Source organism: Mauremys mutica, chromosome 1 (assembly GCF_020497125.1).
Source record: "Mauremys mutica isolate MM-2020 ecotype Southern chromosome 1, ASM2049712v1, whole genome shotgun sequence".
Lineage (NCBI taxonomy): Eukaryota > Metazoa > Chordata > Testudines > Geoemydidae > Mauremys > Mauremys mutica.
In genome coordinates, this window is record NC_059072.1 from 181443614 (window position 1) to 181467986 (window position 24373).

The 24373-nt window shown below is 38.6% G+C and overlaps 1 long non-coding RNA gene across 3 annotated transcripts; it reads left to right on the top strand.

Moving 5' to 3' along the window:
* The first annotated feature begins 502 nt into the window (after positions 1 to 502).
* Positions 503 to 22388, top strand: LOC123354634. 3 transcript variants are annotated; one of them, XR_006574791.1, is made up of 4 exons: positions 503 to 1192; positions 16913 to 17202; positions 18909 to 18958; positions 21441 to 22388. It is a non-coding gene; the product is annotated as an uncharacterized LOC123354634 (long non-coding RNA). The 3 variants fall into 3 exon arrangements; XR_006574787.1 differs by lacking the exon at positions 18909 to 18958; XR_006574788.1 differs by lacking the exon at positions 18909 to 18958 and having other exon boundaries at positions 16913 to 17168.
* Positions 22389 to 24373: the final 1985 nt, after the last annotated feature.

A 24373-nucleotide genomic window follows, 5' to 3' on the forward strand; every position in this document is an offset into this window, starting at 1 on the left:
CATGTGAGTGCTCAAACTATATGACAGTGGGATATTCTGATATGGGTCAATTTTATAGTGTAGATATGCCCTCAGTCTCTCTTGTTGAATCTTCCACTTTAATTGAGCCAGAGAAAGAGTGAGAATCACTTGATATTCCAGTAGGTAGGGCACTCCCCTGACAGGTGGGGAAACTTTGTTCGGATCACTTCTCTACATCAGCCAGAGAGGGGAAATTCAAATGAGGTCTCCCATATACCAGCTGAGTATCTTAACCACTGGGTTAGAGTTAGAAGGGAGAGCCTCCCCTACTCTGCCAGCTGTTTTGTGTGGAGTTATGCAAGTTCCTATCTTATTCTTGCAAGAAACAGCTTAAGTGCCTGAGCCCAGGACAGAGGTTTCTGGTTGTGGCTCACAAGCAGCAACAGATACCTCCCCACAGCTCAGATTTAGCTTGTTGAACTCTGTGAGAAAGCGGGGGCTTAGGACACACCCCTCTCAACAGCATGTCTCATTGGTTAGTTTAAATGGCTCCCTGCTTAGCATGTTAACTTTTGTGGATACCATTCTTAGATATCTATCATCTCTGTTGATTGTATACTCTGAAGAGTATTAGTGCATGTTTCATTGGGGTTACTAGAGCCTGAGAGCCCTATTAGTCCCACTTGTTAAAAGGAAGAAGTTTAAAGCAGTTGGGAGAAGAAGACCTAGTAGAGAAATGGTTTGGAATTCCCTTTGTATGGAAGGGCCCTGACAGGAGCCAGGCAGAGGGAGAAGGGTGGGAAAGCTACAGGAGTGGAATTAATTTCTGTGGTGGGCCTTGAAAAAGGAACAAGAGTCCAGAGACAGCACTTTGTGGGTCAGTCTTCTGTAGGAGAGCAGAGAACGTGGGAGAACCTAAGATGGGTGGAAGTTGCTTAGTTTATATTTTTATCTGGTGTCTGAGTTTTGCTAAGGGAGTCTAGGGAGAAGCGCTGGGGAGCTACTGCTCTGAAAGAAGTGTGAGATTGAAGACCAGGAGAGGTCAATGATATTGTGCTGACTACCATTATTTTGTCAGACATTATTTGTTTGTGACATTGAAACTCCCATAAAGGGTGGAACTATAGTGTGACATGGCTTGAAGGCCACATCATCAGCAGATCACAGAACTCTTGAGAAAGACAGCAAGGCAGAGTTGTTGAAACATGCGACAAAGGGGTACTCAAGGATGGTAAGTCTACAACACTTCCATGTTATCTTTTTTTTTTTTAATAACCAGGGCCAGTTTTTCTGTTGAAATGGTGAACAGGAGAAAGAAAACAAGACTGCCTCAGGATATGGATTGTTTAGCATAAAGAAACATATTCACCCTCAACCAACACAAGACCTATCCACCTCTTACATTCTGCTTGAGCTTTATTATGGTGGTTTAAGTAGGTCTTGTGTTGGCTCTTGACACAGGGATGAACTTCCCCTTTGCAGAGTTTTTGTTGTGGTGGCTTTTGAAGTACTAGATGTGTATTAGCTGTCACAAGAGAGTTCCAAAATTATGTGCTGAAAATGTTAAAATAGTCAGTATGCTACATGTAAGCACTCAAGCATAAGGTGAATTGATTTTCTTTTATAACAATTATCATTGCTCAGGATGATATGGTTTGAGGGAGCCTATAATATCAGTTGCCATTCAGAATGATTCTATTCATTCAGGGTCTTAAACTTTATGCTTTGGACCCAATATTTGATGGACTCCTTTTGATGGTGAATCCAGATAACTGAGTTTAAAAACCTTTAATCCAAAATGATCTTTTAACCCTTGAGAGCAGAAAGGCGAGTATGTTTTTCTCTCACATCTCTCCCTTTCTCACTTCTGTTCTCTATGAGTATGGAGAAAGTGTTAACTTCATTTGAGAAGCAGTATTTTTCAATCTTTTATCTCCTTAGCCTCTTATATCAGGAGGAGGCATCCTACTCCCATGCACTTCACCTCTTTGATCTTCTCTGTGATATCAGGCAGTAGGGAATCGGGGAAGGCAAAGATGAGCAGCTGTGCTGTCAATGACTCTCCTTTTGCTTCACAGGATGACTGTTTTGGCAGATTATTGTTTTGTTGGTATTGCTGTTGATACTCTCAAAAGAAGAGAGAGCTCTTTTCTTGGCTGCAATTTTGTTTTTAAGCGGGATGGGTAGTAATTTTAGGCCTGCAATAGCAGGGATGCTAACATTTCCCTTTTTTAATGAATGAGGGGGGTATTATTTAGAGCGTTTTTGTAGAATACAAATATTAATTCAACTGAGCAACAGCCACTGGCCTGTGGTTTGCATGATCCACTACCTTACTCAGTATGCCTGTCTTCCATTGTGGGTCTTGCCTAGTTTCTACCTGGTAAGATTTTATACTTTGGACACAAGACTGGCCCACTTGCCATCTACTTATGTTCATTACACCACTCCGCAAATACCATAGGAGTTCTTGCACCTCATAACAAACGAAACATAAAAGAAGTGCTCTAGAAACAGACCAGTTAGGACACTTGTTCTTACTGTTTGTATTACAGTAATGCCAAGGAACTGCAGTCGAGATTCAGGGCTCCATGGTGTTAGGCACTGTAACATGTAACAAAGAAGCTTACAAACTACATGACAGTCTGAATATAACTAGAGGACAAAGCAGAGAAATTGGGTGGGGAAGGACTGAAGGATGAGGTAACCAAATGAACACAATTACAGAAAAGCAGAAGTTGCCTAACCAATGGAATGGCAGGGAACACTTTTTCCTTTTTGATTCTTTAGGCATAGTATTAATATGTTTTCAAGCAAATGGAGATGCTAATGAATTGGATGGAACCTGTAACACTAAAATATGGTTCAGATCTCTCAGACTTCGTTTACTTGAAAACTGTAGACTTTAATCTGAACAGTTCGTGCTTAGGCCTAAAACACTGAAGCTGTCCCGTCACTGGCTAGTAAGCACCAATAGGCTTGGTATTTTAAATTAATTTGAAAATTACATCTATGGATTTATGCTGTGTATATTTAAAATACTTGCAAACCAAATTATCCATAACTGGAGAAGAAACTTGGAAATCAGGGAAAATCTCTTTAAATGTAACTGCGCATCTGACATAATACAAATGATCCTCCTACTGAGCTTTAAGAATAAAATTAAATATAAAATAACAAACGTTTTCTGACTGGGAGAAAATCAGCTTTAGTGTTACCACTGTTAATATTAGAAAAATGTCTTCCTTTTACGTTAGCTTTCTGAATATGTTTCACCTTTGAATTAGGTACAGTATAAAACCTTCCTTTCATCCATTGATCCTTTTAATCTTTTTCCAGATCTTACCTACAGAAGCATCTTTATTAATAGTGCTACCGAAGTTTAGCCAGCAGGATTTCTTAGATCTTCTAATAATGCTCTAAGCCTAAGCTTTCCTACTTCCTTTTATTATCTACCAAATCCAAAAACTTTAAGGAAGGTCTAGCCTTACTCAAAGCCTTCCCTTTAACTTTGACCACGGTATAACAATGCATATTTCATCAGGGAAATAGAAGCTTTTCTTCCTACCTGATTTAACAAGAGCCAAATTAGTTGCTTTTAAACCTGTTAAATACTTTGACAAAGTTTCACATTGTGGAAAAAAATCTGCATGATAAATTTCCAAGAAGATAAAGGGGGAAAAAGAAGTAAATCAGCTTTTTTCTGTTCTCAAATCTAACGCTCTCCTATATCAACAATTTCTTTAACAAGGAATAAATGAGAATGAGTGAAAACCAACATCACTATAGTTTCCCAAACTGATAATATTTTTAGTTGTGATTGATCTGTAAATAACTTGATTTTGGTTTAGTGCCAGGATTTTATATATTCGGTTTCCAATCTCTATTGTCTTATTTTCATTAATTTTTCTGTCCCACAGAATTCTGAATATTAAAATCTCCAAGTCATGACTCTTGAACTTCTGGAAGGAAATGCCTAATTCTTATTATAGTTTTGATGAGATTATTAATGTATCATTAGATAGAGACTTCAGTGTTGTAAACTGCAGTCTTACCACCGTCCCTCTTCCTGCACATAGAATATTCCCTCTGACCCCAACTGGTCTGGCTCCCTAACCTTATATTATCCTGGACTTGTCTCCCTTCTCTCCAGTATCGCTAGAGGACTGCTGGCTATTCTGGTTTAGCTCCAGTTTTGTGGGGTGGGGTAGAGTGACTCCTTCCATCAAGCCACAGAGAATATCTCCAGGTTATCAGATGGATTGAACATGAGCTTCCCTATCACTTCACATTCAACAGTGACAGCATTCTAATGACATCATTGGCAGAGACAGCCCTAGATATACTGGTAGGCATCGGTTGTCGCTCTGCAAAGATGCCAAGATCTCCAGCATGTAACAGCATCTCAACCTGCTCTTGCACAGCTTCTCTGCACCCTGACTTCACTTCACTTTCAAAGCTCTCTATGACTTTATATTTACTCTCATTGTCTCTTACACACCAACTCACTCCGTACTCTCCACTGAAGCTTCTCTTCTTAATCTGTCTTTGTATGCTTTGCCCACTACACTATCATCTGCTAGGTTTCATGTTTCTCACTAACTGGGAGGCAATCCTCCATATAATGTGCCTCATGCCTCCCCCTTCGCCTTCCCAGAACAACACTGAAAGCCTGCTTTCCTGCTATAAAAAGCTCACATCAGTCTCTTCTCTAGATGGCATTGTTATATACAGCACATGCATGTGCCATTAGATTGCAAGCTACTTAGGATAGGAATTGTTATATAGTGTTATATCTGACACATTTCATCTGTTGTAAGGTCCTATATTCACACAGGGAGCTATAAAATGTATAATGATTAAGACTAGCAATTTGACCTTAGTTACTCTCACTGCATCCAAGAAGAAGCCAATGTGGGCTGTATGGGTTCAGTGCTTCATTAATATGCTGGGTATTGAAGTCCACATTATTTGTCTCCAATCATATTGAAAAGGCTGGAAATCTAAAAGACAAGACTGCAGCTGAATTGACTATAATATCCATCAAGTTGCTTTTAAGGTTCTTTTATCCTGCACTGAAATTGGAAGTCTAGGTAGAACTGCCATTAAGAATCTGTGGAAGGAGCTGTGGAATAGTAATCCCTTTTGCAGATTCTATTTTAATTTAAATCCTAGTGTGTTAAATAGTACTGTAGTTCTTAATAACAGCAGATCAGAAACCTTATTCGTCAGACTCCATACTGGGCACATTACTTCTTTCATGCCTTACTTGTTATTGAGAAACATGATTTGGGCTTTGCTTTGAGTGCTAAGTCCTTTAAACAGCTGAACACTTTCCCTGCATTGTTAGATTCTTAAAGCTTGAATATTTCTCATCATGTCAAACTGATCCTTTCTCAGATTCATTTCTCCTGCATTTATTTTGAACTGCTTATTTGACTCTGCCTGTGTATCTAAACTACTTTGGGCTTTTATATGGCACCTAGAGTATCACCGTGGTATCTAATTGCTGTGTGACTATTGAAGATAGGTCTTCTATGTCTGTATAGATTGACATTTATAAGTACTGAAATTCTAAGATTCTAATTAAAACATAGCCCTCTGTTTGACAAACAGGGTCATCATTAGAACTGTGATTTAACTGAGTTAATTAGTAGAAAAAGGTCTGTTTTATTTACACTTGTTGGAGATAAAACAGCCATGGGGAGGACCATGCAAAGAGTGGCCCAGGATAGACTGGCATGGCAGAGACTTGTTGATGCCCTATGCAACATTTGTAGGTTCAGATTCAATAATTTAAGAAGCTATATCAGTTAGTTTGAAACTCTCCACAAGGGATGGGATAGTAACCTCAGTTTCATGATCAAATTCCACTTCTGGTGATTATATTCTGCTTATCTAAGACTCCCTGTGCGGTTTTTCACTTCCGTTGCACACCATTGCACTTCTATATAGTGCTGATAGTTGCTGTTAAACTCATGTATGTCAGTGGTTTAAGATACAAGAATGTTCAAAATACTTCATCATTTCCCCTTATTTTATCTTTTAGTATTACTTGAACTTGAAAAAAATATCTTAGTAAATTTGCTTTTTTATTGAGGTCAGAACACAGTAGGTACAAAATGATCCCTGCCCTGAAGCACTTACAATCCAAATTTTTGGTTAATCATAAATAAATACCTTTATTGTGGCAACAGTCTGTTTGTTTAATCAAAACTAGGTAATAATCTGTTATACAAATTATTTCTCTTCTAGATATGAATTGTTCAGGGAACAGTGAAAATGTTTAATACAATGTTAACTAATTTAGGTTTGCTTAATATACTTAAGGGGCAAATGTGATGTGATTTCTATTCTGATTTGAATTGAGTGGGACTTGACTAAAATAGTTCTCACCAGATTCGTCCAGACACATGAAATGATTAAAGGTGTATAAGGTATTCAGACCTAAATCCAGACACACAACTCACATTGTTTAGGGTATTGTTAAAAAATTGAGAATGAAAAAGGTCCACTGAAAGTTTCCATTGGTTTCACTATTGAAGTGAACCAAGGAGTGATTTATGGTTTCTTATAATTTTGTCATAAAACCAAGTGGAATTTGACTTTCTGTTAAGCTTCCACTTGATATTTGGGGTTGGTTGGTTTGGTCTTTAAACTGTGTGAACTCATGATGCTTGAAAACAGAAAATGTTTGTGTGAACCTCTGCATCTCAATGTGAGTGTGTGATGTGGGGTGGCCAGGGGAGTTGGGTGGGTTGGTTGGTTTTTTACACAGCTCCAGTCAGGACTGGCATTAACAACCATGCTCACTTGTGCTTGTTTTGAAGTTTAACATTCTCAAATCAATGAGAAGTGATGGTGGACCATCTCAGGGTGGAAGATGCTGAAGAAGTTGGAGCCCTCTCCTAGTAAAGGAGACCTCATCTCTCTCTTCCCCCCCCCCCCCAGTTTTCATGCTGATTTTTCCAGGTGTTCATTTGGTCTGTAAGGTACTTAATGTGCTTTGTGGACCAGTTATTTTTATTTGTTGTTTTCATAAGAGCTCATCAAACCAAGTTTGATGCTAACAGGACTTTCTACCACTATGGCAGTCAAGACTAACAATCCTACATTGATTTATTAAATATTTTGAAACAGATTTAAGAAGCTAATCCAGGACCCCATGGAAACTCTTAATGAATTTGGAAAATTTTCCACTGAAACATTTTTGACCAAAAATGGCCTTTTAATTAAAAGGCCATTTCCCTGAAAGTGTGGGGGGTGAACTCTCATGCTTCACTAAAATGTTGATGGATGTTTTCACTGAAAAACTGGTCATTTGAAAAACTGAGAAAAAATTAAATTTTGTCAAACCGAAAACTTCTGGTTACAGCAATTTAAAGGTGTTCTTTTTTGTGTTTTGGGGCTTTTTTTAAAAAATAAAAATTTGAACATGTTCAACAACAAATAGTTCGTGTTGAAACTTATTGGAGGGAAAATAATCATTTCCCAACCAGCTCTTGAAACTGTGTTGTCTGAATATAGATAAAGAGAAAGCATGAATTAATAACAACAGTCTTCTTTAGTGATAGAAAACCCTGATACTGCAGTAAAAGTAATCATGGTTTGGCAAACAAAGATCACCTGCCATCTGAAAGAGTTAAAATTACAGTGACGAGCACCATTACAATTCCTTGCAAAGCAGCCAGATATTATATACACTGGGCAGCAATATAAAATATCTGGGAACATCGGAGTCTCCTTAAAGGGTTTCCTCTTCCCCTACCCTGTTTGCACTGTATTTATAATTAGCATATTTTAAAGACCACAGCCAAAATAGATTTAATATGCTATATTGTAATGAAATATTCATAAGTACACAGGAGCCAAGTAAACCATTAGAGAAAAACTTTTAAAAGGCTCACCTAAAGGAAGAAACATATGAGGCTTGCTTTATGGTAGTCTCCTATATAACCACCAACTGCACTGATTGTGAAATAATGCATAATGCATTTATCTTGAGGGGCACTTCATCAGTTAGATATTTAAGTATTTATTTATTTTATAAGTAGTCTTAGAGATATGGAAGGTGAATTATGGTACCAAATAGACCAGTCTGGACACTTTACATGTGTCACAAGATCAAAGAAAAGCGCAACAAAATGATAGCTCTAGGAAACATAGGGCCCATGTCAGACTGGTGATTGGGGATTTTGATCTCTCATGGACTAGACCACTCGGAATCTGGCTCTCTTCCTCTGCATAGCTATAAACCCAGTTCCACTCATCAGCAAGACATTTGCTGGTCTTTTAAGGCAGGTTATAGGCTTGCCACAGCTCTGACCCTGGTTTTAGCACAGACGAGGGGCTTCTGGAAGGTGTAGGTGGGAGTCAAGACTGAAAGGAGTGGTACATCTCTTAGGGAAGGAATCTGGGAAGAGTTATAAACAGATAAGTAAGAAACTGGGGGAAGGTGTGAGACTTACTGTGGGTGTGCCTATAGAGAAGGAAAGGTACAGGAGCTTTAGGTCCTTCGGTCCAAGAGCATGGGACGAACTTCTGCAAAAGGAAGTGAAAGGACCCATGAAGAGGCTTAAAAAGACTTCTTGGTGGTTGGATAAAGGATGGGAGGGTGCGGATCTCTAGACAGTGAAGCCCATATAGAGGAGTTAAAGTGCTGTGGCAGAGCAAAAAGATTCTTACATTCCAAGGCCAAAAGGGACAAGTTTGATAATATAGTTTGACCTCCTGCATAACACAAGCCAGAGAACTTCCCCAAAATAATTCCTAGAGCATATCCTTTAGAAAAAAAAATCCTATCTTGATTCAAAAATTGTCAATGATGGAAAATCCACCATGACTGTAAATTGTTCCTATGATTACTTATGCTTCCTGTTTAAAAAATTAACACCTCATTTCCAGTCTGAATTTGTCTAGCTTCATTTTTCAGATGTTGGATCATGTTATACCTTTCTCTGCTAGACTGAAGAGCCCATTATTAAATATTTGTTCTCCGTGTTGATACTGTAGTCAAGTTATCCCTTAACCTTCTCTTTATTAAGCTAACTAGATTGAGCTCCTTGAGTCTACCACTATAAGCTGTGTTTTCTAATCCTTTAATCATTATTGTGGCTCTTCTCTGACCCCTCTCCAATTTATCAACCTTCTTCTTGAATTGTGGGTACCAGAACTGAACACAGTATTCCAGCACTGGGGCATCAGAGCTAAATACAGAAGTAAAATAAACTCTCTACTCCTACGCAAGATTTCCTTGTTTATACATCCCAGGATCACATTAGCTCTTTTGGCCACAGCGTCACATTAGGGGCTCACGTTCAGCTCATTATCCACTAGGGCACCCCAATTTTCTTTGAGTCACTGCTTCCCACCATAGAATCAGCCATCCTGTGAGTACAGCTTACATTCTTTGTTTCTAGATGTACAGAATTATGTTTAGCTGTATTAAACTGGGCGCAAGCAAACAATATGTTTTATCACGCAATCCAGTGACCTGTCCTTTTTAATTATTGACCAATCCCCCATACCCTCAGTTTTTCTGTCATCTGCAAACTTTATCAATGATTTTGTTTTTCTTTCAGATCATTGACAAAAATGTTAACTGGAAACACCTGCTCAATGATAATTCCCCATTTACAGTTACATTTTGAGACATATCAGACAGTTTAAAATCCATTTATTGTGTCCTATGTTAATTTTATGCTCTAGTTTTTTAATCAAAATGTCACACAGTACCAAATGAAATGCCTTGAAGTACATTTATCAACTAAACTTGTAATCTTATAAAAAAAAAAAAAAGTCAAGTTAGACAGGATCTATTGCCCAAAAACTCATGTTGATTGGCATTAATTATGTTACCTTCCTTTAATTCTTTTAGTCAAGTCCCATATCAGTGGCTCCATTATCTTTCCTGGGATCAATATCAGGCTGACAGGCCTATAATTACTCAGGTCATCCTGTTTACCCTTTTTAAAACTATCAAATATTTATCTGAAATTTCACACAGCTCAACTTACATTGTCTCAGAAAGGCAATCTCATCTTATTGGGTTCATTTCCCCCACCTGTCTTCTTCTCTCCCCTCTTCCACATAAATACTATCTGTGTGTGATATTCCAGAAGAGAACATAAGGAGCTAGCATCATCATTTCATAGGCACGCTTCTCAATATACAAAAATCTGAGTTACGTGCTACATTTCTAAGTGATGAATAAGGTCCTTCAATGTCACTACTGTAATACTGAATATTGTCTTTTGGCTTGGCCAGGTATGCTGTAGCACAGTGGTGGGCAACCTGCGGTAATGCACTGGCGGGCTGTGAGACAGTTTGTTTACATTGACCATCCGCAGGCACAGCTGCTGGCAGCTCCCAGTAGTCGCAGTTCGCCGTTCCTGGCCAATGGGAGCTGTGGGAAGCGGGAGCCCAGCGGATTACCCTGACATGCTACAGCAGTGGTGAGCAACCTGCAGCCCATGGACTTTCATAAAGATTCAACTGCCCTGTGGTTCTGCATTATTAGCCTTATTTTAATGAACATTTAAAATGAAAGGTTACTACTTCAAGTCTTTGAGGTGTTTGCCTGCTGCTACTTGAAACTGTAATTGAAGGCAGAGGTTGAAAAGCTACTCAATTCACTAAATCCTTGAAGAAAGGGATTAGAGGGAGGAGGCAGAAAATCGCAGCCAATGGTTATTCTACACTTATCAGCTAGGTATATGAACAGACAGAACAGGCTAGATTATTGTGCTGAGGTGATCAGAACACAGGTTTATTCTTACATATTTTAATTAGTATAAAATCTGGGGTTAGTTCTGAGAGGGACCATAAATGTTACTTAAATTTACAATTACTCTAACATTCTCACATTTCTTTATGATCCACATAAGAACGCTGGAATGGTTTTATGTTGGGGGTTGGTTTAAATTAGTTAAGCTTGCCTTCTTTTCTTTAAACAGCACACCCTTATTGCCTACAGCACAATTTGATGTTCAAATGAGAACTTAAACAACCAAAGTAAGACTTTTTTTTTCTTTATGCTCTGTGTAGACTGTACAAATCTACAGTTTAGCAACTTAAAGCATTCCTGAAGCTACTTAATATTGTTTATTTTTCCACTCCCACTAGATAATATTCTCATTTATTCAGGCTGCATCCCTGAGTTTCAGGATTCCTATTACCTTGTGAGTCATCGATATTTTCCTAAGTCGGGATGGTAGTTCCTGTTCATTAATAAAAAAATGAATCTTTTTCTTCATAGCTTTATTGCTCTTTTCTGACCTTTCTTTAAGAAATTCGGTGCAGCTATTTCCAGCAGCCAAAATTGCAGTTGCAAAATATGAGCTAACCTTTTGTACACATGGTACTTAAGATACATCTTCTAAAAATTAATGATAAGGTACTGAGTTTCATATATGAACAGTGGCTTTGTATTGAGACATTGATGCTGATATGCCATTGAACTGCCAATCAATGATGGTATGATTGACTTTTAAAAGTCTCTTAAAAAGTTAGGCTTGGTGCCCCTACAACTACTAAATTGCCAGCAAAAAGAACAGGAGTACTTGTGGCACCTTAGAGACTAACAAATTTATTTGAGCATAAGGTTTCGTGGGCTACAGCCCACTTCTTCGGATGCATAGAATGGAACACACAGACAGACGATATTTATACATACAGAGAACATGAAAAGGTGGAAGTAGCCGTGCCAACTGTAAGAGGCCAATCAACTGAGATGAGCTATCATCAGCGGGGGAGGGGAAACCTTTGAAGTGATAATCGAGATGACCCATAGAAGGTGTGAGGAGAACTTAAGATGGGGAAATACTGTAATGACCTAACCATTCCCAGTCTCTGTTTAAACCCAAGTTAATTGTCTCTAATTTGCATATTAATTCAAGTTCAGCAGTCTCTCTTTAGAGTCTGTTTTTGAAGTTTTTTTGTTGCAAAATTGCCACTCTCAAGTCTGTCACTGAGTGGTCAGAGAGGTTGAAGTGTTCTCTCACTGGTTTTTTAATGTTATGATTCCTGGTGTCAGATTTGTGTCCATTTATTCTTTTGCATAGAGATTGTTCGGTTTGGCCAATGTATATGGCATTGCTGTTACATGATGGCATATATCACGTTGATAGATGTGCAGGTGAACGAGCCCCTGATGGAGTGGCTGATGTGATTAGGTCCTATGATGGTGTCATATAGATGGTGTTGAATAGATATGTGGACAGAGTTGGCATCGGTCTTTGTTGCAAGGATAGGTTCCTGGGTTAGTGTTTATGTTGTTTGGTGTGCAGTTGCTGGTATTTGCTTCAGGTTGGGAGGCTGTCTGTAAGCAAGGACTGGCCTGTCTCCCAAGATCTGTGAGAGTGAGGGATCATCTTTCAGGATAGGTTGTTGATCTTTGATGATGTGTTTCAAATATGTTTTAATTAGAAAATGTTCATGGCAATTCCTTAGATTCAGGAAGTGGTAATGAGAGAGAGAGAGAGAGAGAGAGAGATATGAAGGAAAGTTGTAGTCGGTGTAAATACTTGTAAATATAGTGATGTCAAAAATACTGTGTGAATGATCAATATCTACATCTTAGTAACATTTAGATATTAAATCCTTGAAAACAGTACACATGAACATCTGCTAGAACTTTGGAAAGCTGGTCAGTTTGAACATGATTAATGCCCATTTAAAAAAATTATTTGCTAACATTTGTGCTAATGAATTTGTTAGTGCTAATGAATATGTTAGCACAAATTTTTGTTCTTTATATGAATATCCATATTTGTATGTGATTGCAAGTATCTCATGAACAGCATTCATCATCCAGTCAAGAAGCAAAAACAAGGGCTTTGGTGACTAATCAATGAGGAGTAGTAAGCACAGTTAGTTATTAAAAGAAAACTACCTTCAGTTGATAATTTATTTCAATGAATGAACCAGATCTATTAGTTAGGTTGATATTGTAATGATTTAATATATGTATATGACAATTCATGGAACTTTGTGGGTCCCTTAAGCCCCATCCCATGTCATTAGAACCAAGCATTTCTCAGGAACAAATTTTGAGAATAAGGATCAAATGAGCAAACAAACTGTAGAGCTCAAGCAGCTAATAAAGAAGAGGAAAACTGAGGTGTGGTAAACTTACAAGTTCAATACCAATCTAACTGGACTTTCCTGGAGGTTTTTCAGGGTATTGGTTGATTATAGGCCTGGGTATAGTATAATGACTGCACTTAATATGTTGGTTGATCTCCTTCTGGTGATGAAGATCAAGGATGAAATCCTGACCCCACTGAAGTCAATAATAGACATCCTATTGATTCCAGTGGGGCCAGGATTTTATCCTACATCTCTTTATCTTTTTGTTTAATATAGCTGGATTTTGAAACAAAACATTGTTTTGAAACAAAGTAAAAATGTTTTGTTTCAAAATGGTTTGGTTCAAACTCTGCAGGGCAAAATTATTTGCTGAATTTGACCCAAATCTTGCAAACAGTTTTGGTACCTCAAAATGCATTTGAGTGAATTTACTATTTGAAAAAAAAATATCCAGCTCTATTGTGAACTCTAACAGGGATGGATGGAATTCCAAATCTTTCTTAAGGGAACCCAGAGGGAACATTTGGGTAAATGCTCATATACATTTGCAACTCTCTCATGTAGTGTTCCACAGGTTTCTGTTACACAGTCCTGTTAAGATCTATATTATTCAGTTAGGGGAAGATAACATGGTGGTGTTGAGGTGTCTTTTATATGTGGATGACATGGAATTTCCTAACAATGTACCTCAAAGTCTACAATGGAAAATCTCCTTCCATGCCACAGTTACATTACATAAGTAAACATGGATAGGCCTGATCTTGCCAGCACTTATGCTGTCAGCAGTGCTTACCCCTGGGGAAAATCCCATTGATTTTAATGGGACAAATCATGTATAGTAAGCACTGTGCCTGACAGTTTTTGTAAGGCTGGACTTGTCCTTTTGACATATGCATGTAGCTCACTAAATGTGGACTGTTTAGTTTAAGAGCTAATAAAATCTGCTTGTAAAGCTGTAACTTCCAACTGAACAGATATGGATTTTTTTTCTCTTCCTTTTTCATCTACCTAGGCCTTTTAAAAAGAAACATTTAATCAAATGCAATTAACTATTAAAGCAAAATGAAGGCTGCAGAGTTAGTCACAAATACCTGAAATGCAAAAAATTGAGATTCTAGCAGCAGTGTTAACTCGGCTACTTAGCACATACATGCTACTTGTTTGATTAAATGTATAACTATCGCTGTTTATCGAACATGCAGTTTATGCAATATGTCTGAGTTAACATTGTTGATAGAATCTTAACTCTTACTTTTCTTGACTTATTGTGACAAGGACCTTATCTGATGGCCATCGAAGGTAATAGACTCTTGTTAATTTCAATAGGCACTGACTCAGGTCCTCGATTATTAATAGTAGATTATCAGTAGTATTACATTTCTGCCTGAAGGCCTCAATTAAGACTAGTGCTGGCCACTGTACAAACACATAGACACAGTCCCTGTGCCCAAGAACTTACCTTCCTCATATGCATATACATTATCCTCACATACAGCAGTAGAATTGTACCTCTCTGGGCAGGCTAATGAGCTATGTTTGCTGTGGAAATTATAACTTTGAATATCCTGATTAATCTTTATTCACAATATTACAAGAACAGTCTCTTAGCATGTAAATAAAATGTGTTACAACATTTTTACAGTTAGTTCAGTATCATGCCCTCCAAAGGGAATATTGATTGTGAAAAGGACATCCACTCTAATATCACATCAGTTCTGTGGGTGTTTTAAGCACAACATTGTTATTACAACTATTGGGATAAAAAGCAACTGATGATTCATTTATTTGGGAAAAATCTACATTTTGCAAAGTAACTATTTTTTGTTTTTCAAAGTGCAGCTGTATCTTGAAAAACAAAAAATAGTTACTTTGCAAAATACAGCTGCACTTTTGAATCTACATTAGGAGAAACTTAAGATTTCCTATTACACTACATATTACCTGATCTGTTGTCCATTGAAAGTATCATAATGTTGCCTTTTGTCTGGGTAAGTATTCTAGAGGTGATTGCATGTCCCCTCTACTTGTATTCTGATAGCGCTAATTTATATCTACCCTGATCCAATCCAAACATGCAGAAAGTGAGCAGAACCAGACAAAACAGCATACTTTGTTCGAGTATTTCACTTTTGCCAATCCTCAAAATTCTTGAATTCTTTTCCTCTGATTATATGTTTCTGTCATTTTTATAACTAGTTATTAAGGGTGAAATTTTACTCTATATTTCAGTTAAATTCATGCATTTATTCAGAATCTGAATTCAATGTATTTACGCAAGTGATTTTACTCAGGAATAACTGGCTCCAAGTTTCCAGTAACAACTGGAGTAAGGGTTAGTTATATATGTTAAATGTTTATGGTTAAGAATTATTTCATTCAGAGGGCCTTCCATTGTACAGAGAAACAGTATCTAGCCGAGTAGTGTTTCTAATTCATATGTGCATTTTGTACTATACAGACTTTATTCCTTTAGTTAAGTCTCTGTTCTAGTCAGCTTTACTTCGTGTTTGATTTATTTATTTATTTATTAATTATTTACTTCAAAATGAAAGTGTTTGTTTGTAAACTAACTTGCATGAGGGAGATTAATATGAAATACAAATAGAGGGTAGTGGTGGGAGCTCTGGAAGCTTTGACAGTCTTGCCCACTCACCTAGTAGTGGGACTTGCCCTGTTGCTCCCTCCAATCTACAAGTTGCAGACCTTGTGCTGGATTGCTAAGCCCCAACATACAGTTGCTTCCCTTGTGCCTAATTGGTAACTATCAGTCAATTGAAGCATCACATAAAAAGTTACATGTCAGGATTCAAGTAGATTAGCCAAACTTTGTAAGAGAATTTGCACTGCTTCTGTCTTCATGGACCTGATCTGAAGAAGTTTCATTTAACTAAATTATGGAGCATCTGACAGATGCTCCACATTTTCATCACACACACATTCTGTGAAGGTTGAATACTATCATGGGCATGCACGTAGGAGTAGAGATTCAGAGCCATATGTATCATATTTAGATTTCTACATGTGCAAAGCTAATTATAATTAGATGGGCTCAGTACATTTTAAACCATTTTCTTCACAATTGCATTTCCACAGATACATCTGCTGGAAGAAGGCATATGTGGTACTGTGTGAAGCTGCTGTCTTTAATGACTGCTTTGGTCATATCTTATATTGTTCCCAGATGGTAACTTTAAATAATGGCCTGCTAAACTTAAGAGTGGTTCTTGTGCTCTTGGATGGAACAGGAAAATGGCAATATCTTCAGGTCTTTTTATCACCAGTTCAATCCAACCTAGAATGAAAATTGGACAAAAGTTACCGCCATTAACACTGATATGAAGCTTGTAAACAGTGACTTTGTCAATCCAAGTCTTTGCGAAGTGGTGTTCGTATCACAGAAGCACCATAATTAGTCAAGTACTTTTTGCTGTCAGCATTAGCAAAGATGCCAATAACTGAATGGACACGAGAGGAATCTTTTCCCTCTAGATCCTGACTGAGACACGTTGTCAGGGTGCTATACAGAGGGCTCTGCTAAGTGTTACTTATGCTTGAACTTAACTGTGGTTATACAGAGCTCGCTTTTCCAGTGCAATCAAACTGGTACCTCATACCATCACAAGTTTCACTAAACACAAACCCAAAGATTAAAAACAAAACTGTAGGGAGCCAGGGTGGCTTCCTTCCAAACCTGAGGGTAAAGAGCTGCTCTCTCAGCCTGAGTGGGCGGGGCCAGACCAAGCTTACTCCACACCCTGGAAGGGGAGGAGTGGAACAGGAAGTACAAAGGGTCGGGCCCTTAGCTCAGTCAGGGCAGCACCAGGGAGGGAGGCAGATACAGACTGCGGGCTGCTCCCTTCAGGCCCTGCTGCCATGCCAGGGGAGGCCCTGGACCAGAGGAAACTTGACCTGGAGGAAGGACTGGGGCTACTAGGACTGCCAGCAGCCGAGTACCCGGAGGGACTGGAGGAGCCTGAGGTGGAGGGGGAACTGGAGCTGCCAGCAGCCGAGTACCAGGAGGAACAGGAGTAGCCTGAGCCAGAGGGGGAACTGGAGCTGCCAGCAGCTGACTGCCTGGACGAACTGGAGCGACCAGAGGGACTCGTACAAGCAACCGGGTAGGAAGTAGCCCAGGGATAGAACTGCACTGTGGTGAGTGTATTTTGCGGAAGGACCCCGCTGACCTGGTGGCGGGACCCTCGCCCTGCCACTGTCGGGGCCCTGGGCTGGAATGCAGTGGTGTAGGGTGGGCCTGCGTTCCCCTACCCGGCCGACCCGCCTCGGGAACAGAATCCAGACAGTGCTACAGCCTTTTGCCGGCGCTCCCCTGCCTGAGGGGCGCGCTACAGACTCTGGCCAGCGCTCTTCCCGCCGCTAATTCCCCAGTGACAGAAGCGTGACCCAGGCCGGCCAGTGAGGCCATAGCTCCCCACTGCCCCCTAGCGGCTCAGTGGGCCAATCAACACAGTTCACAAAAACCCACTCACTCTTCCTAGTGCTATCAGTCTTACTTCTATAAGTCTACCTCTGTCATCATTGCTTTACCCAGTCTGTCTCCCTGCGTGTGCCTAAGCCTATTCCACAGAATAACTGATCTTATTGTTCAGATTTTTCCTGTTACCAAGCCTAAATCTTTGTTTCTGCTGTTTCCTCTATTGGCAAAACAAGACAATGGTACTCTGAACTACCTTCTCTGTTCTTTATAGGTTCACTCCAGTGAAACACACAGGGACTGTCCCCTCCTTGTTTTCTTCAAGTCATATTTCAGTGTATGTAGCCCAAGATAGCATTGCCTTGTTTTGCCAACATTTCAACCTCATTTCTAATGTTTTGTTTGCTATCATCGCCCAGACACAGAGCTGCTGTTTTCTAGTTACCTCTATTCTATTCTATACAAATTATCTTAAAGCTACATCTTGCCCAAATTTGCAGTAAGCATATGCATACTACTCTTTAGGGGATATGTTTTTGTTGTTCTTGCATTCCTTCCACTTGCTTGAATTTTCCTGTTTGTTTACAACCCCCTCCTTTGTGGTGTCTGTAAGTTGAACAAATGCATTTTTCCATATTTCTCCAGGCCATTTATAAAGATGTAAAACAAAACAGGGTCCATCACTGGCCGTGAGCCCTGCAGTACTCCTCCAGGCACTTTGCCCCAGTTAGATGCAGCAATACTTTTTTATAGTTCCTCTTGGCTTGCATTCCTTGAGCACCTCAAGTCATGAAAAATTCACTCTCCTGTCACAAAGCTTAAAAAGGAGGAAAGAAATATCTGACCTTGAAATAAAATAAGTGGCTAGTCCTGAACTAACATTGGATGCTTTATTCCTGGCTTCAGAGTACACTTTGTGATATTTGCTCTGAATCTTGCATATAAATGTAGCTGGCATCTTCTACTCTGATTTGCTCACACTGAATAGGTTCCCCTGATAGCCTTCAATACAAGACTTCAAGTATTATTGAACTAGTTGAGGCCCATAGTTGTTCAGAAGACAAAATATGAAATCCTCAGTGTTTCAGCCCTGCTCAGCTGATAGAACTTGAATGATCACTGGAAATATTTTTTTTTTCTGGCAAAGCCAAGAATGTTTCCCCTCTCCCAAGAAAAATTCCAGAATCACAAAGCTTAATAAATTTCAGGGTGATATTACAGTACAACATTTAAAAAATAGAACTTAAATATACTAATTAGAGCTGAATAAATAATTGAGACTATTTTTCTCAAACCTCACCTTAATCTATTTGTTAAAAGTTTGTGAGTGGGTCGTATTTATAATTTGTTCAAAATTAATCAAGTATCTCAAGAAATTGTGTAGCTATAGTAATGTATCTTACTCTTTTCTATTGCTCCTGTCTAGCATGCAAGTGCTGAACACAGTGGATTCTGCTCTTCACTTCTCTTATTAAGGTGGGGACTCCCCACTTTGCTTGGTTATCTCCTAAATCCAGCATACTGGCATTGGGGTGGGTTTGTTTGCAGGAGGACAAACACAAAAAGGCTATAAGCATGGTCAAACAGAAATGAATAAATATTCATGGAAGACTTTTTCCTTTATTTGCTCAATTCTGGTTTTAAGTTTCCAGAACACAGTGCTCAGCGTACCCATAGTAATACAAAATGTTGTTTGACAAACAAACCCATATCTCAGTTCAATAGGGATAGCAAAAATGAACCTAGTTATCAATACCCTAGATAGCAGAGATGAATATAAGGCATGGTCTTTTGCTGCCATGGGTGGCAGGTGATAAGTGTCAGCTCTTTAGTTCAGATGACTATGTAGTGAAAGGGAGAAGGAAAGAGTAGCACCTCACATTAGCAAATGCTGAGAGATGATGATAAAAATGATTTTCAAAGGTAGTGTTCAGTATGGTTTACTAAATGTAAGAAGAAATGCAGAAAGCCCATCACATTCACTCTGCTTTATTAACGACTGCCCTATTCTACAGCTAAACTTCCCATGTGAAATAAGCCAATCCAAACAAATTCAGAGTGCATTCATCTGCAGTTTTTACAGTATATCTAGGCTTGTTAGGATTTGATTTTTTTTATTGGTAAATGTCAAGCATCAATTTGACTGTACGCATGCAAAAGGAAAAGTAAGAAAACAGCTGCTTGAGAACTTATTACATTTTTAAGGATCATTACTTAATATACTTTGAGGTAATATTGTCAGTTTGTTTTAACACTTATAAAGCTTTAACATTATGAATCTCAGAATCTGTCACTTAATTGTTATTGTCTGACACTCCCCTCCCCCATAATTTACCTCAACTATGAAACTTTAAATACATAAAAATTGGAAAAAATGCTTAACAATCAACCTTATCCATTGGAATGATAAAGATAAGAATCAAATTCTGCCAAGCCTAAGTATAGTCTGAAAACTTTAGTTCCTATTAGCCTGTGAGGAAAACACTTCTTATTGCTTACCCACTTTCTCCTTTTATCTGGCTCAGAATGTCTAGTGGCCAACTGCTAGCTAACCATAATTAGCTTTCAATTAGCATGTTACATTTTCCCCTGTTTCACTCTGAAACTTATCCAATTAGTGTGTTCTGACCAAAACCCAGCAAAGAGTGGGGATGCAGTCCTTCCCTGGGAAATTCAATCTTTCACCTGCCAACCCTTCTCAGCCAGTGTTCTACAACCACCAAAAATAACTAAATAAATTACCTCTTAAAATAACCCCATGGGCAACAAAAATATGTGATAGGTATGTGATCACCTATGTGAACCAAATTGAATGCTCACACACAAATAACACTAGAAAACTTGATCCATCCCCACATGCCCCTGACATTTTTGGAGGGGCTGGGGGTGGATTCAAAGACTTACATCGGATCTAGTGCTGCAGGGTCCCACTGTCATATCTGGTTTGGATTGCTAACACCAGGCAGCTAAATGCTTAAGCAACTTTCTGAGGGGACCTGCATCTCCCTTATCTTTCCCTAGAACCTGGAGGCCTTGACTTCCCAAATATCCCAATTCCTAGTTTCAGTCCTAAAAACACTGAAGACTTAGGAGGGCAACTTTTAGCTGCCCCAATGCCATCTCCTCACCCCAGCTTCCTTTCTCACTCAGCCTCTGACTACAGGATTCCCCTTGCCTTGCCTACTCCAGCCCCACTCAGTTTCAAACACCTCAGCTCACCCAAGCGTAGTATTATCAACTCAAAATTCATGAGTCAGGACCCGAAATCATGAAATCAGCTTAACTTATGTGATGGATACCTATTTATTTATCTAATACATTTGGGGATTCTGTCTACTGACCTTTGGGTTTTAGAGACTTTAGCACGCACTCAGTTAACATTTTCCAGCTTGTCTCCACTACCATGAGAGTTGGAAACTTAAAAAAGAAGTGGAAATTCTCATGTAATCACATGATTCCAAGAATTGGGACTTCAAGAAAAATACCAACTATTCGGAAACACATAACATTGCAAGAGTTGGCAATAGTGTAAACTCCTATGAGTTCATAGTGTACTGAGCCTTCTCTACTCCTCATGCTCATCCATCAAGTTTCCACAATGCTTCCAGTCCCTAATGCTACATTTGTAGGGCAAATGTGGCATAGCCTAGGATGCTCTAGGCATCCTTCCTTTTCTGGTAAATTTTCTGGTCTTTTGCCTGATCTAGAAGGTCTGTGCACCTTTCAAGGCATGATACCTCATGTGCTACCAGGATTACAACCCATTAAAACGCACTCTGCAGATTACACTCTTGCATGCCTATTGGTGTCTATCCTGGTAGAGTATTATTTTGGCCTGTGACCCAGCCAGTCTGACTCTGTTGTAGGAAACAATCTGGCACTGGTAGAGGATGGACAAAATTTCCAAATAGGCGTTTTTCATCTTTAATTCCTATGATTCTATGACCATCTGTTGTAGGAGAAACACAGAACTGAGATCACAGGACTTGGCAAGCAAACAAAAGAGGATCATATTTTGAAATACAGGCCTAAATGGAGCTTTGAAGCCACAACCCTCTTTAGGGACACATAGGCCATACAACAGTGAGCCTCCCCAAGGGCATTCTGGCTGACTCTACTAGAATTTCACCAGAAGTTCTGGACTTGTGCACTACCACTCTTTTTACATTGTGCAGCATATGTGCTCCTCTGCACTGGCCCAGCTCCCTTGCTCAATGGGGAGGAACAGTGGTGCTTTTCCACTTGGACACTCTAGTGCTGGCAACAGTGCTAGACAAACAATCAGGGAGTGTAGTTGCAGCAGTTGTGCCTGGCCCCAAGCAGTGGATCATTGAGCCATCTTGCATTCCTGCAGATGTAGTCTGGCCCCCACAGCATTCTGTTTTAAAATGTAAATGTGTTTGTAGTGTAAGTTTACATGTATGTTCCCTCAGTGAGTTGGGATCTAAACTAGTTGTTCTTCTTCTTGCTTTAATTTTTTATGATTAAATAAAAGCTTATTGTTCACCTTTTAAGAATTAAACCACCTGAAGCTTCCATCTATAATTGCATGATCTTGAAATGTGTTAAACAACCACTAAGTATATTGTTTGTACTTTGGAGACCTTTTTAAACGTCCTTAGCGTGCTCTAAAATCATAATTCATTTCAAAGTTCTGGTTTTGAACTGTTAAATTATTAGCTAGAACACAATTTAAGTATTCCCTGAATGGAGCTGGCAGTCTTTTAAAAGGAACTGTTTCTCCGTGGGATTGATAGCTATTAATTCTAACATTAAAGCTTCCAAATTTGAGACTAATAATGAATTTAATATTGGTTTAAACTTCTAAAGACCTTCTGTAACTTTTGCCTGTGTGGGAGTAGGAGGAGGGAAAGTTGGCCAGAGTAATAAAAAGCATGACATGCAAAACTCCATTTAAAATGGTAATGTTAATCCATTATATTTTGAGAGTTATGTCTGCGTGAGCAAGATTGCAAAAATAAATTTTTATCTTGTTTGACTTCATTTTCATTATGCTTCATTTTTCTTACACATGGCACTGTACATATCGATGCAATTACTCTACTTAAACTAATAACTCCCAGACTGCAAGGTCACATTATTTCCTGTGCCACTACCTGATGGGGGTAATAACTCCAAAACACATTTGGCCCCTACCATTGAAACTCACAGTCCAGTTGCCAAAAGGTAAAGTATGTGACTGGTAATTCAGTGGGTTAATTTAAAGATATGCATTAATAATAATGAGTTAACATAATTTCTTATTGGAATTGCATCCGACGAAGTGGGTATTCACCCATGAAAGCTCATGCTCCAATCCATCTGTTAGTCTATAAGGTGCCACAGGACTCTTTGCTGCTTTTATTGGAATTGGTTTCAGTTGGGTTAGGGTGGAGTATGAACAATTGAAATTAATTAATTTTCAAATTTGGGATATCAAGACTCAGTTTATTCAGTCTAACAAGTTATTTTTGTCTAAATTATATCTTTGACTTTAATTCGGGTCAGGAACAGATGGATTTTATGGATAATTGGTCAGTAACTGGGAGAGGCCCCTACACAAGATTCCTAAATAAGGTCACTCCTCAGTGTAGGATCCCATAAACATTTAATCTTATATCTATGTCTGGTAGAGTTTTCATTTCATCATTCTTTTGTTTTGTATCCATCCCTGACTCTAATTCATTTTTTCTTACTCCAGATCATGCCATTGTATACATCATATTTTTCACCTTTGCATTAAAATATTATGGTAATGCTGACTCCCCTGGTATCATTCGGTAGTAAGTGCCAGAGGTAAAAAATGTATTTATTAGGATATCTCTTCAAGAAATCCTAGGTCCTCATCCCCAACATCTTTTCAATGGCCCTGTCTGATGCTCTGCTGCATGTTCAGAGATACTTCTATTTTGCGTTCTCCAACCAACAACAAAAAAAAAAGTGGGGGGCAAAAAAGGTGATGTGCCTGGACCACAGCTAATATGCCTAAAAACAGAATACATCTGGGACAAGTATGCAGAATGAAGCATTTTCTTAAATTTAAACAAGGTGTCTTATTTTACAACATATATTCAGAAGAGAACATACACGGAACCTAGTACCATTACCAACAATGTAATTATGAAACAATGCCATTTCCCAAGGGCAGTCTCTCTTATTGAGATTTACTAAATAAGCCAAGTTGTGCTTCTTGTTTCTGAGTACTTGATTTCATAATTTTAATGCTGGGATTTTTCTGCATGCTATTTTTTTTCTTTTAAATAAAGAAACAAAGTTACCAATGAAGTTTGTAAATACCAGAATCTGGAATGATTTAGCATTCTAGTTCTATGCAATTTTCGTTTAATTTATGGAGTGATTTAGTTTAATGTTTAATAACAATAATCTGTATTCATATAGTTTTAAGACTATATATTCATCCAGGGAGTAGTGTGATGGGTGTATTTTAGAAATTTATAGATAAAGACTAAAAAGATCAAGTCCATATCTTTTTTTTTTTTCCGCCCTCCCAGGTTCCTGATTTTCCAGACCTGCTGCTACAACATCTGTAGCTGCACACTCTGTACTTGCAAAACTGGTTAATGGCTGTCTTCCAAAGCTTGCTGCCAATATAAATTAATACATACCATCAGGGATACCCCTGATGGTATAAAAGTACAGTCCTGTGAGAGAACTTTGAAACAAAACTCTAGTTCTGGCTCCCATACAGCAAAGATGTTCTTGTGCCATAAGAGATACCTTTGATGGTATGTTTTAATTAATTATAAATCACTACCCTTTTTTGTAGAGCTAGTATTCCATATGTCTCTATCAATAGCTGTGTATTTGTTAAGGAGAGAATACCCATTTCAGAAAATTATAGCAGGAGAAAAACTAACTACTTCACCAGCT